Source organism: Buteo buteo, chromosome 14, assembly GCF_964188355.1.
Source record: "Buteo buteo chromosome 14, bButBut1.hap1.1, whole genome shotgun sequence".
Lineage (NCBI taxonomy): Eukaryota > Metazoa > Chordata > Aves > Accipitriformes > Accipitridae > Buteo > Buteo buteo.
In genome coordinates, this window is record NC_134184.1 from 17,863,422 (window position 1) to 17,876,063 (window position 12,642).

Below are 12,642 nucleotides of genomic sequence, written 5' to 3' on the forward strand. Positions count from 1 at the left end.
TAACGTGGGTATGTGTGACAGTGCTAACCCTAACGTCATTGTTGTGATGTTGCGCAACATCATGAAGCGGGCAGTAAGTTTATTTCTGTATTAAAAATTAAATAAAGCATTACAGAACCTTTTTACCAATACGAAGCATGAACTTTTTTCTTCTGGCCCCTCTGTGCTTGTGGGGTTGTGTGCTTACACGAGGTGCTTGTGTGCGTCTTTTGCTGGGGTTTGCATAGGTAGCAAATTGCATGGCTGCCAGCATCGTCACCTTGTGTGCTCAGAGGTGTGCTGGCGTAACCCTGCCAGTGCCTCCCCGTGAGGGTGCCAAAGCCTGTCCCCCAGCTCCGTGCTGTCTTCTGGGATCCGGGAGGTCTCAGATGGCACCACGCGCCTATGCCTGGGCATTCGAGTTGAGCCTGAATCATTTGGTTTAGTGAAAGAGCCGAGGGTAAACTTTGTACAAAAAGTTGTTCTGTTAACAAAGGAAGGGGGTGGGGAGGAGGCAGGGAAAGGGGATTTAGGTCAACGAAAAACTTTGGGGAATTGATTTCAAATTCACTAGCTTGTTATAATCAGTAAAGAAATAACAAAAAGATCAGAAAATAACTTACGTGTGTTCTTTGTCTGCCTAAATATTAAATGGGTCAGTGTGCATCATTAATGATGGTTTATTTTAACATTTACTAAACCCCCCCCTTTTTTTTTTTAACAGAAACTTCTAAAGAGCTTGAAAATAAACTAAAACTTACCATTCTGTTGAAAAATAATTTGTGGGCCAAAGTAAAAGTGTTCTTTTCTCCTCTTCCATTTCTTCCACTTTTTCTTTGGACAGGAGGGAGAAAGTTTGTGCCTTGTTGCCCCTGTCACCATGGGGAGCATATAAGAAGTTTCCATTAAATTAAAATATGCATCTCTTAAGGGGACTCAAGAGAATTGTTTTATCTGCAGTTTAGCTTCAAGTGTCTAATCTGGTATTTTATATGTATTACTTGTTGTCAAAAACCAACAACTTTTTTTCTAACAGAATTTAATTTTGGGGACTGTTGTATATTCCGGAGTTGATACAGGTTTAGGAAATGAAGTTATTAAGGTGCTGTGACAAACACCTTCTTTGAAAATTGATGTTTCTTCTGTTTAAAAACAATTAGTCTTCTGGAACAAATTTAGAATGATGTCACCTATAACTAATAACATGGTGATCCTATTAGTTTTGTATTATTCTGTTCTGAGAAAAACAACTAAATACCCAGTTTCTTCTGCTGTATACTAAAAATCACTGTGATATTGTTAGCTATTTAAAAAATAATCAGTTTGAGTTTGGTTTAGTTCAGTTGTTGAGATATATATTGGTTTTAAGGTTAAAGGTATAAAGAAATAAGAATATGAGTGTGCAGTTGTCTCAGATTTCAGACATGATAGTTTCAAATAATGAGAGTTGTTATAGATACACACTGCAGGCTTTACTTTAGAGCAGGAAAATTGTTGTGAATAATGATAGATTTTGTTCTATGCTATTTATATTCAGTACCCTTAAAAATCAGAAAGAATAAAATCATATTTATAGGGCTTTGTGGTTAGAATGCATTTAATTTTTTATTCAGTATTATAATGTTTTAGCTCTAATGTTGTAACTCTAAACTTTGATATTGTAGTACCGGAAAAACTCTTTAAGATTCTCCCCCCACATTTTCCCTTGTGTAAAGTGCAAGTAGTTTGTATTATCCCCATCTAAAGGAGATTTCTGAACACTAATCAGTTTGAAATAATCAGTAAGTGGTTATTATTGCCATAGGATAAGAACTGAAACAAGGAAGTCTTCACAGTTAGCTCCAGAGTATTGCATTAAATGGTCTGTACCTGAGTGTTTGTCTGCTGGTCCGTGTATAGTGTCAATAGGTTGTCCATCTCGTAATCCATATCCTATCTTATTTAGCCTTTAAGTGTGATTTTTATAATATATGTAAAGACTCAGAGAAGGTGCACAGAGAGGGTTAGGTTTTTATTGGTCTTTTCTTCTGTAACAGTAAGTACTGTGATGTACCAGGGCAGTGAGTTGAATCAAAATCCATTCCAGAGGCATTAAAAACTAATTTTCCAAATATACATATTCATAGTTTATATAAGAGCACATTCACTTTTGGGGGAAAAAGTCAGAATTAGCCCTCCCAACCCTCCCTTCCCAAAAGCTGTGTTAAAAGAACATTAGTAAGCCTGAACGATGAAGCAGCCTGCCTTAGGACAGTGTTAGGAGGAGGGCTGTCTGTGCTAACTTTGATCAGACCCTGTAGTGGGCAATTACTGCAACACGCACTTCTTGTCTTCAATTTTTGTGGATGGGTGTTGTGGAGGGACCGGATGTTTCACCAGTGGGTTTCGGGGATATCTGCTGACAGCAGAGGAATGCTGAACCTCAGCGGCTTCGGGTCCCATGCCAGGCACTGGCAGGGCGTTTTGCTTTACTTGGCACAAACCCTTTTGTCTGGTCACTCCAAGCTTGACCCGTCTCCTCTCCTCCAGGCTGGGACACTCTTCCTCACATCCAGCCAGGCCCCGCAGCCTTCCCAGCCAACCCCACCACCCAGGGAGATGGGCAGCACTTTCTTCTCACCCTCATCTTCATCTCATAATCCTCCCAGTTGCATCTGAGGTGACGTTAGGTGACCTAATGGCTTGCTTAGGATATAGAATGCCTACTTTCCTTAATTCACAGGCTCACCTCACATGACCCCTTGGAGCCCTGGTCTCTTTGCTGATGGTATCCCAGCCTTCCCAGCCAGGACTCACTATCAGTTTCCTTTCTCAGACAGAGCCAGACCAAATCTCTACATTTTGTCTGCCTCTGTAAGGCTTTTTTCCAGCCAGTGTTATTCTCCTCCTCCCAAATTTGGCTCTTTTTCCTTCTTCGAGATCAGCTGATGTCCTCCTTGGTGCTGCCCAGTCCCAGAGGAAGGGCAGCAGTGGGAAGCAGGAGGAGGAGTTCAAGGAGGTTAGGACTGAGGTCGTTGCACCCAGTTTAACGAGCCTGGGTAAAGCTACCCGCACTCAGGGCATGAGAGGTTTTGGCTATACAAATGCAGGCTGTGGAACCTCAGTGCCAGCGAACGGCACCGGGCATGTTTGTTTTACTCGGACCAACAGCCAGTTCTGGGGTAGGTGGTCCTGGAAGTCTGTTTGAGGAACAGGCACTGGAAAGTGCTAGTTTTAGTAAAAACTTCTTTAATTTTTTTCTCTCTAAAGTGAACCTTTTTTTTTTTTTCTCCCCTCCCTCCAAACCACTGAAAGGCTTAATTTCAGTCAAATCCAACTGTAGTTAGTTCTACTTAATGTATTTATTTTAGTAAAGAAAACTGTGTTGAAATTGAGATGCAATCTCAGTTGAGAGGTCAGAAGAACAAAATGAACCTAAACTTTAGCTTGAAGAACGGTAAACAGAAGAAGGAGGTTCATTTGGGAAAATTAATCCTTCTGGTGGAAATTAAGATGAACAAAGACATGTAGAGAGAGACAGAGAGAAGCCCAGTTGCAGTGCATGGATTGCATTAGGTGTGAGTTTCAGGCATGGCACCTCCACCATCACTTGTGATGTATTTATCAGATAGCTGTAAAATTACTGGCGTCTCCTGTATAATGTTACAGTAGTTCATGAGTATCTTCATACCACAAAGGACATGCAAGGAAGACTGACTATTGAGGAATAATTAAAAAGAATTAACTGCCTAGTCTTTTATATCTTTTTCACATCAGCTGTATTTACTGGGTGCGGAGTCCTCTTGCTGCATCTGGCACTGCTTGCCCAAGGAGGAATGGCTTGGAAGTGCAAGATCAGTTTGAGAGTGCTGAGCTCCAAGGCTGTTGGGAACATGGCTGAGCTTTGCCTGGAGCTGGGCAACAGCTTGCAGGTGGTTAAAAGGTATAAAAAGTAGTTTCATGCATTATTTGTCATAGTCCTTTTTTGCTAACACATTTATGAATATTCTGTGATGATGTGCAGAGTAGGAAAATATTGACTGAATCTTTGCATCAAAGTTTTTACTTGTGGATCTTCAGCAAATAGTTGGCTGCAAATTCTTCTTCAGGCTTTCATTGTTTTTCAGTGCAGGCTGGTTCATGTGGAAACATCGAATGCATCCGTGTTAGATAAAAATAAGTCTTAGAATATAATTTGAATATTTTCACCTAGAAATGTAAGTGCTGCTGAGTATGTTTTTCAAAAATGACTTTCACTAAGCCTTGCCAATTTGGTGGACCTCTTGATCAGCAAACTTGCTTGGTGGGTACTTGTGGAAAGTTCCCAATGTATTCCATGTGGCGCTAAGTAACTAGTCTAGATTGACAAAACCAAATTAATTAAAAAATCCTAATATATGTCTAGTACAATTTTTCTTATTGTTTTCTAATGTAAACGTCAAGGACTCAAATTTATTAACTCAAGTTTTTGGATAACCTAAATGGAACGATTCTGATTTAAAATTGTACTAGAGAAAAGAAAGAACTAAGTGAAATCAAAAAGGGGAATAATTACCCCAAAAACATGAGGGGAAAAACATATGATGAGAGCTGCTAAGTGGAAGTGTGAAGTTCTTGTTGTCTGGGATTTTATAAACTAACATTTTTTTAAATCCCAAAAATAATTCTGAACTGGGGGCAAAAAGATATTTTTTCATGGTATTTTATCTCCTCTTTAACAATTACGTAGGGATCTGCCATTTGTTCACAAATTATTCTCAAATCTAAAATATATTAGTCCAAGGAATACAAATATATTAGCAGTATTCTTTATATGCTTAAGCATGTAATATTGCAAGCAACGTCTTACAATACTGTTGTTCCACACCTTTGTTAGACTCATTTCTCTTGAAGATTTGTGTCATAGCGATGGGCATAAATTAGTTTCTTTCAACAGATTCTTCCTTTGATAGAGCATTCTAGTAACATTGCTCAAATATAAATAATACTTCTATGCTGAACAGCTAGTTTTCTGAACGTGTTAATGATTTAGGGATCAAGGGGGTAGGTTTTGTTGCTTTTCAGAGAAAATCATGGAAGGCCTACGTGGAGTTTGACATACTGAGAAACTGAGAATTTGGCTTCATGTTCAAGAAATGTATCATTTTTACATTTAATGTACCAGATAGTACAGGGGCTGATTAGTTTATTGGGCTGTAGAAGTCTGTAATCACTTGTTCTCCTTCTGTGTCATTGGAGAAACCCTCTGGTAAACCTGTCAGTTTGGGGACAGGAAAGTTAAATGCCAAGTAACCTTAATGCTTACTCTGTCTTTGCAAATGTATTATTTAAAAATAAGTCATTTCACACTAGATGTATTTGCGTTCATTGTTAAACACGTTTAAAAATTAATGCTGTTTGCATAGCGATCTCCTTTCATTTTGAAACACATTTTCCCAGTCCTAGTTTGAGCTGTTAATAAAGGTTGCAGCACATGGTACATTTTAATTGTTGAAGTAGTTGTGGAGTAACACCATAGTGTTCTGTTCAGGAAGAGTTAAAAGATAATTTTTACAGCCTTGGAGCTTGAATTTTGCTTGTCTATTTATGAGTGGTTGGTTTGAATTTGATCTCCCCATCTCTTAGTTAATTCTCTTTTATTTGGGGGCATCTTTTGTAGGTTCTACGCATTTTGCATCACTCTGCTGACAAAGGCCACCTGTGCCCCATAGTGTCTGCTGAGTTTCTTTTGCCCCTTCAGATTCACAAAGAGAATAGAAATTTTATTTTTAGGCCTTGAGGGTTGGAAACATCCACTTTGAAATCAAACATCCAAGTGTTACGCAGAGATAATGATACATTAAGTGAATCACAAGTACTTTAAAGTGGTATCTCTCAGTCTCTCCTGTTGAATTGATTCCAATTTGTTTAAATGCATTTTCATTGAACCTCTTTTTATTTTAATAATTCCTGGACCATACCCTCTGTTTTTCTCGGTGCCAACTGGTGCTTTTTAGAAAAGCTTCAATGGGAGTTGTTGTAACAGAGTCTGACTCAACCTTGCTTGGGAATGCCATCTCTTGGGAATCTCTTTTCTTCCTTGGAACACAAATTTAACCTTGACCCTGAGCAACCGTTTCTTGAAAATGAATAGTAAGCCACTTTTTAACTTCTGCTTCCAGAAAAAAAAGCAGAAAGGTTCAGCTGTCTTGCATTTTGCTCTTTTCTTCAGCGTGACCTGCTGCATTTGTCCAGCGCATCCGAGCTGAGCAGTTCTGTCAGCCTGGGAAAGCCTGCAGCAGCAGCCTTGAGCAAAAAGGCACAAATGCCTGTTCGCTTGGTGCTTTTGCATTCGGAAACAATTTTTTAAGTATTTTGCTCAGTTTTAGTTTTCAGCTGTCTACGTGTTCGCCCTTCTGATTTTCGACAGCTGTCTGTCACCACTGTACTGATGTACCCCTCATGTACAGATTAATAATGATAGCTGCATCTCAAAGCGAGCATAGTTGAGGCTTGGATGTGTCTTCTTTTCAGGGGGATAGCAGAGTGTTTCTAGTAGACGTTGTTTAGTTCATTTTTTTGGCAGGTTGTATTACTTCTTCCTTTTCTTAGAGTATTTCGTTGCTTGGTTAAAGTGGAGATTTTCAAGCGGAAGCATGTGAGTGTTGTGAATGTAATTTCTCATGATGGGAAGGTGTTTTCAAAAACATCTCTTCCCATAATTTTAAAGATAATTCACCCTTGCATTAGTAAGATAAACCAAAAAAGACTCCGAGGAAAGCGCTGGGTACTTAAGCCGTAACTTACAGGGCTCTTTGAAGTGCCTAAGCTGCTACTTACCCAAGCTAGCCGTGCGCCAACCTTTCATACTCTGCAAGTGCCTAGTTGCCACTCTGCAAGTGCCACTCTGGGGCGCGACAGGATAAAACCTGATACAGGCAGATATGCTTCATGGCAAGCACCCACAGAACTGCTGTTTCGGGAGCATGAGCTTTCTACCCTTATCTACAAGAAAGATTAGGAAAATATTCCATTTTAATTTGAAAAAACAAATTGTATTCCAAAGATGAACATACCATATCCTAAACCCAATCCACCTGCACATCTCACGGCATTAGAGTTGTAAGCACATCTGTGTGCTATGCAGAAGCAGTATTACTTCTGCTAGAGCAAGTGGTTTTTGTCATTTCAAACCTAGCATGTGTTTCTTTAACTGTCAAGTGTTAGAAAATCTGTAACCTGCAGAATATTCCTGGTTATTTAGATTTCACCCTTCAAGCATGGTGATCAGAGCTGAAAGCTGCTCTAGCTGAGCTCAGTTCTGCACTGCCTGCCCATAAGACTGTATGCCTGCACTGCTTGAGCCTTGGCGTTTTGGTATGGCAGTGGCAACAGCATGGTTAAATATGTAGGTAGCTTTTCAGAATGATTTTCTCATCGCACTCTCCTTTAACTGTGACAAAACAAAATCATGCTGCCTGAAATTTCTACTGCCAGAGCAGAATGAGGTGGGGCAGCACGATGACAACCAAGAAGGGGTTTTGACTGAAGAGTTAAGCTTTTAGCAATTTATTTTTTAACTTCCTGTCCTTAAAGCCAGCTTATTTTATAAATGCTAAATTTAGTCTGTTCAGTTTCCGTCATCAAGGACAGCTTTTTTGGTATGCTTTCTTACAAATTGTTTGACCTTGGGCGATTGCTGCCAGAAAGGAAGAACACTTTAAAAGCTGACAGCTGATGGTTGGAGGTTTGTAAACTCGGTTGTGTGGGAGCAATAAAACTCCACAAAGGCACAAAGACTCACTGAAGCTTAGTAGCCTGTGAAGTTGATGAACTGCAAGGCATCAGGATGAGTTGCTGAAAACAAAATGGTCTTTGCTTTTTCACTGGTTTTACACTCAGCTGTGTGTAAACTGAGCTCTTCATGACTTGGTCATGGATGGGAGACAATGCCGGTACACAGAAAAGATTGCCATGAGTAGAATAAGAGAGTGCAAAGGGGCTGTTGCAAAATTTCCTCCCAAGGAAGTTAAGAGGAGGTGGATTTCAGGGGGCTGGAAAGAAGGTGATGTAGAACTGTGCAGGAAAGGATGGCCATCCAGCAGATAAGACATTATCAGCCCTAACTTCACCATACTTCGCTCAGGGTCTTGTGGCTGGTTGTGTGGCTGACTGGTTGTTTTTCCGTAATGGTTGGGGAAGAGGGCAGTACGGAATGCTTTTTTACACAGCCAAAAAAAGCTTTGTGAATAGGGAAATCACGTGTTATGTTCCTGGCGGCGTTTATTAATGGCAAGCTAATGAAACAGAGCACTGCAGAGAATACTGGTGTACAGCTTTAAAGGGCAGGCACAAAAAGCATGAAACAGAGCACTGACTAAGAGAGGCTAGAGCTTTATTAAAAAGCCTTTTCTAGCAGGGAGCCATCCTAACCTGCCTTCCAGTTCTGTTTCAGCCTGGATTTGAGTGGATGTTGAACAGCATGAGGATGCGATGGCGGTGTCGCAGAGAGAGGCATTGCTGAGATTTGCCTCTGAATCCCAACTGAAGGCAGGGCTGAAACTGTCCCTCTCCTTTATAGCAGTGGGCAGGAGCAGTGAGATGAGGGAAGCCACGTGGAGCTGTACCCCTTCATGTTGTATTTCCATGGTCTGGGCTGATGTCCAAGGCAGCCCACTGGGTTACAGGGACCTCAGGCTGAACCCTTTCTAACCCACCAAATGCTCTGGAAGCTGCCAAACTCTCAACAACAGAGTTTAGACCCCTAAAACCAAAATGAAGTTTGCAAAACCAACACGGACACTTTTGGGAGCCAGATGGGGAAAACCTGTTTCAGCCCAAACTAGCAATCAGCTGAGCCCACACCACCACAAGAAGCCCAGTTCACTAGATAAGGATAGAAAGGCAGGAATAGAGAGACAGAAGAAAAAAAACACGCAACCATTCATTTTTCAGCCGGTTGACTTTATGAGCTGACAGAATGCCTGAAGGTATACCTCTGAATATCCCAACCACAGTGTTATGATCTCAATTAGAAAAGATGTGGTTCTGTTAAATGGAACTAATGGCAACACTCATCATCTAGGGAAATGAACAGTTAATTGTTAGTTCATAACATTCTAACTAAGAAATGGTGTACTGAGAATTCAGCCATCCTTTTGGCTTCATTGCTACTCTTCGTCCCATAGTTCCTAACTCTGGACCAGTCATCGTCATTGGGAAAGGTTTGCTTATACCATCCATTTTCAGGTAATAACGATAATTTAATGTTAAAAGTTTTGATTCAAGTACAGTTTAAATAGAGCTTTGGCAGCTTAAGTAAAATCTGAGATCATGGAGAAACATCTATACTACTCGTAGGTCACTGTAAGGGAGTGTGAGTTGTTGAGGTAGATCTCTTTGTTCACCACCACCAGAACAAAATATAACACTTGTTTACAATTTTTATCTGAAGTACAGGATGTACAAACCTGTTTTGATAAGGATCCTGTTGTCTTTTGTAATGTCAACTGACATCAGTCACAGCCTGAATTTGCCAAAGAAAGGGCATGCTTAATCTGAGAGTTTTGGAGGTGGAAGGAGGTCATTGAAGGGCATACCAGTTTTCATCCTGTTTGGAGAAATTCATGAAGGGATTGTAAAGGTTTTGAGTTTAGTTTTACAACTGAAGACTGAAATAATAGTATTGACTGTATTACCATAGTACATAGAGACTGCATGGCCCTTCCGGCAGTTCTGGACAAGAAGAGGGTACCTACCGAAAGTGGATGCAATATAAGGAATGTACAGTACAAAAGTAAATGCAGAAGAGCTATTAAAAGAGAAAGTGATTTCTATGATAGACTGCAGTTACATGTTACTTTTTTCCTTGGTTTTTTTTTTTTAATTCCCAAAAGACTAGGTGTAATTACTATAGTAAAACAGAGGCCTGTTCTTAGCACAGTCTAGAAAAATCTGTAAGTCGTGACCTGTGTTTTGTCTCAAAGACAATTGACTCTATCTATGGAACAAGTACTTTGTGTGGCATCAGCTACATAAGGGTTTGGGGTTCTTCCTTACTCTTCCTTTAGGGGGCCTGATGCTGCTTCCTGCAAAGGCAGGTGGGACTGCAGGGCAGACTGCACTCTGTTTGGTGATGGACTGCTTTTGAGGTCTGCATGGATCCCTTGTGTCCAGTCCCAGAAGTATCCCCAAAGTCAGAAGACTCCTTTGGAACAGTCTGACATGCATACGCTGGGTACATCAAGTTGCCGGTGCCTTCAGAGCACTTCAAGGTGATCTGAAGAGCAACAGAGGACAGCAACAGTGGGGTAATCCATCCTTCAGCTCACAGAGGAACAAGTTGTGCTGCTGAGGCAGGTGGCATTGAGTCAGCCTGAAATCTGCCTCTGGCACCCAGGCAAAGCCTGGAAGTATGTCAACAGGGAGGATTTTCTCCATGGCACGTTTATCTGCCTTGTGGATGGAGCTGGCAGTTTGTACTGCTTCTAGATGACCCTTGCCCAGCCATGTGCACAAGGGGATCCATCATCTCCCATGTACGTGAGTTGACCCCATTTATCCCCCTTCTCTCAAACATAGGATAGAAGATGTTGCCTTTGGCCTTACGAAGATGTGGGTATGGCCTGTGCAGAGTGTCCCTCTCCGTCTTGCCTTCACTCTACAACTGATCTGTTTAGTTCAGCAGAACCAGTCTGTTTGCCCATTCCATATATAAGACTTGTAAAGATTTGACAAATTAACTACTTGTGCCATGTATGTTTATGGTTTTGTCTTTATCACAGCACGTATGGTATGCCTAATGCGGAATCTCAGTATTGACAATAGCCAGGATAAGGTGTTTCAGGGAAGTTACCAGGAATCATCACTGGGCAATTACAGGCAGTTTTGCCACTTTGAGGAAGAGGTTTTTGTAACCTTGTCACTCTTAGCTGCTTATGCACCTTGAAAAGTAACCTGTTCTTCACTCTGTGTTCTTTTTTAGCTGGAGGACTTCCCATGGTCTTTATAAAGGGATTTTTTTTTGCTTTTGTTATTTGTATTACAGCAGAACAGCAGGGTCCAGGGGGCCAGATGAATTGGGGTTCCTTTGTTTCAAGTTGATTTGTGTATGAATAGAGGAAGAGGCTTACTGTTCCAGAGGTGTTCTTGCTTTCAAATAGGGGAAAATGTCAGATCTAAGAACCAGTCTAAATCAGCTGAATAGATGGGATCTACTAGAACATCTCATCTTTCAGCATGCCAGGGATAATATCCACTTAGGCTGTTATTATTACAGTTTTTAATATTAGTGTTTCTATTTTCCTTTTGAAATAGAACTCTGTTCTGTGATGAAATTTGGCTCTGACTCAAAACCAGGAGGGTTCTCCATGAAAATATTTAACATAGCTGATTACAAAAATCCCAAAGTGAATTCATAGCTTGCTTGATTGTTAGCTTATTTAGAGTAGACGAACTAAAATATTTGTGGCTTAAATATTTCTGACTTAATATTTTTAGATACTTAGTAAATACTATAATCTAGAGATTGAGAGAATGCATTTGGAGCTGCTTAGGTACCATAAAAAGATTGCTTGTTAGATCTGTATATGGAATAATTGCTTTGGGTCAAGTGAGATTTGAAGTAGCTTGGCAAATGCTTTTTATTGAGGTTGGTTTTCTGTACTACAGCACATAAGCGTGTGTGTGTGCCTGTAGAGAAGCTCTGCTGCAGTGCAGTGCCATGGAGGTGCTTAGCTGAGAGCTGTGCTTTGTCTTACTACCAGGTTATTGATGGGCATTTCCTTCCTTGCTCTTCCTATTGAAAATTACTTGAAAAAACATTTTTAAAGAGTGGTTATTAATGAAGTACTGTCAAAAAGGAAAGATATATCTAATGAGCTTCTCTAGGGATCTATCTTTGGCCTAGCATTATTCAAAAATTCTATTAACCTCTTTGATGATGGAAATAAGGAATAAAAGTATAAAAATGGCAGTTGGCACCAGTCTAGAATAAATTTAGACCAACCAGCTTTGAAAGAGTTGGTCTAAAGAATAAAATTACTTTGCGAAGTCAGGAAAATTGTTCTTAATTAGTATGGAAAACAAATAAAAAAATTTATAACAATGGGGCAGGCTATCTAATGTGCTAATTCAGAATAATGAATTGCTGTAGCCATTGCTGCCTGTAACAGGGCAACCATACAAACTGACTTGTAAGTTCATTAGCAGTAACCATGCAGAATGCAAAAAGTCAAACATTGAACTGAAAGACTGTGTTTAGCATAAGGCTTCTGAAAACTGGTGTGGCCAAAACTGCAAAGATCACTGCAAAGAGCAAACAAGAGTGCTAAGGCTTGTTCTTTTAAAGCTGACCTATGAGAGAAAGAAGTAAGATCTGCCTAGTCTAGAAGAAGGTAGACAAGTAGGGGGAAATTACAGTCTTCAAGCACGCAGAAAGTTTGAAAAACAGTGGTGACTGGTTTGTCTTCATGTCCATTGGAGATGACACAAGAGAGTAACGCTGTAGCTTAAAGCTAGATGTTGGGGAAAAAGTATCCTGTCAATATAAATAGTGAAGATATTAAAATTTTTGTCACTGATGACGTTGCATAGTGCAAAGAAACAGGGTGATTTTGTACAGTTAATCCTGCCACCTTCTAAGAAATGGGAGTAGAACTTTTTTTTAATATTCTGTTGAAACTGAACATGTCTGTGATTTCTAGC

At 40.2% G+C, this 12,642-nt stretch overlaps 1 protein-coding gene across 7 annotated transcripts in view; it reads left to right on the plus strand.

Moving 5' to 3' along the window:
• The window catches only part of KLF12 (KLF transcription factor 12), a 249,059-nt gene that overhangs the window by 139,312 nt on the left and 97,105 nt on the right, over nt 1-12,642 (plus strand). The window lies entirely within an intron of this gene.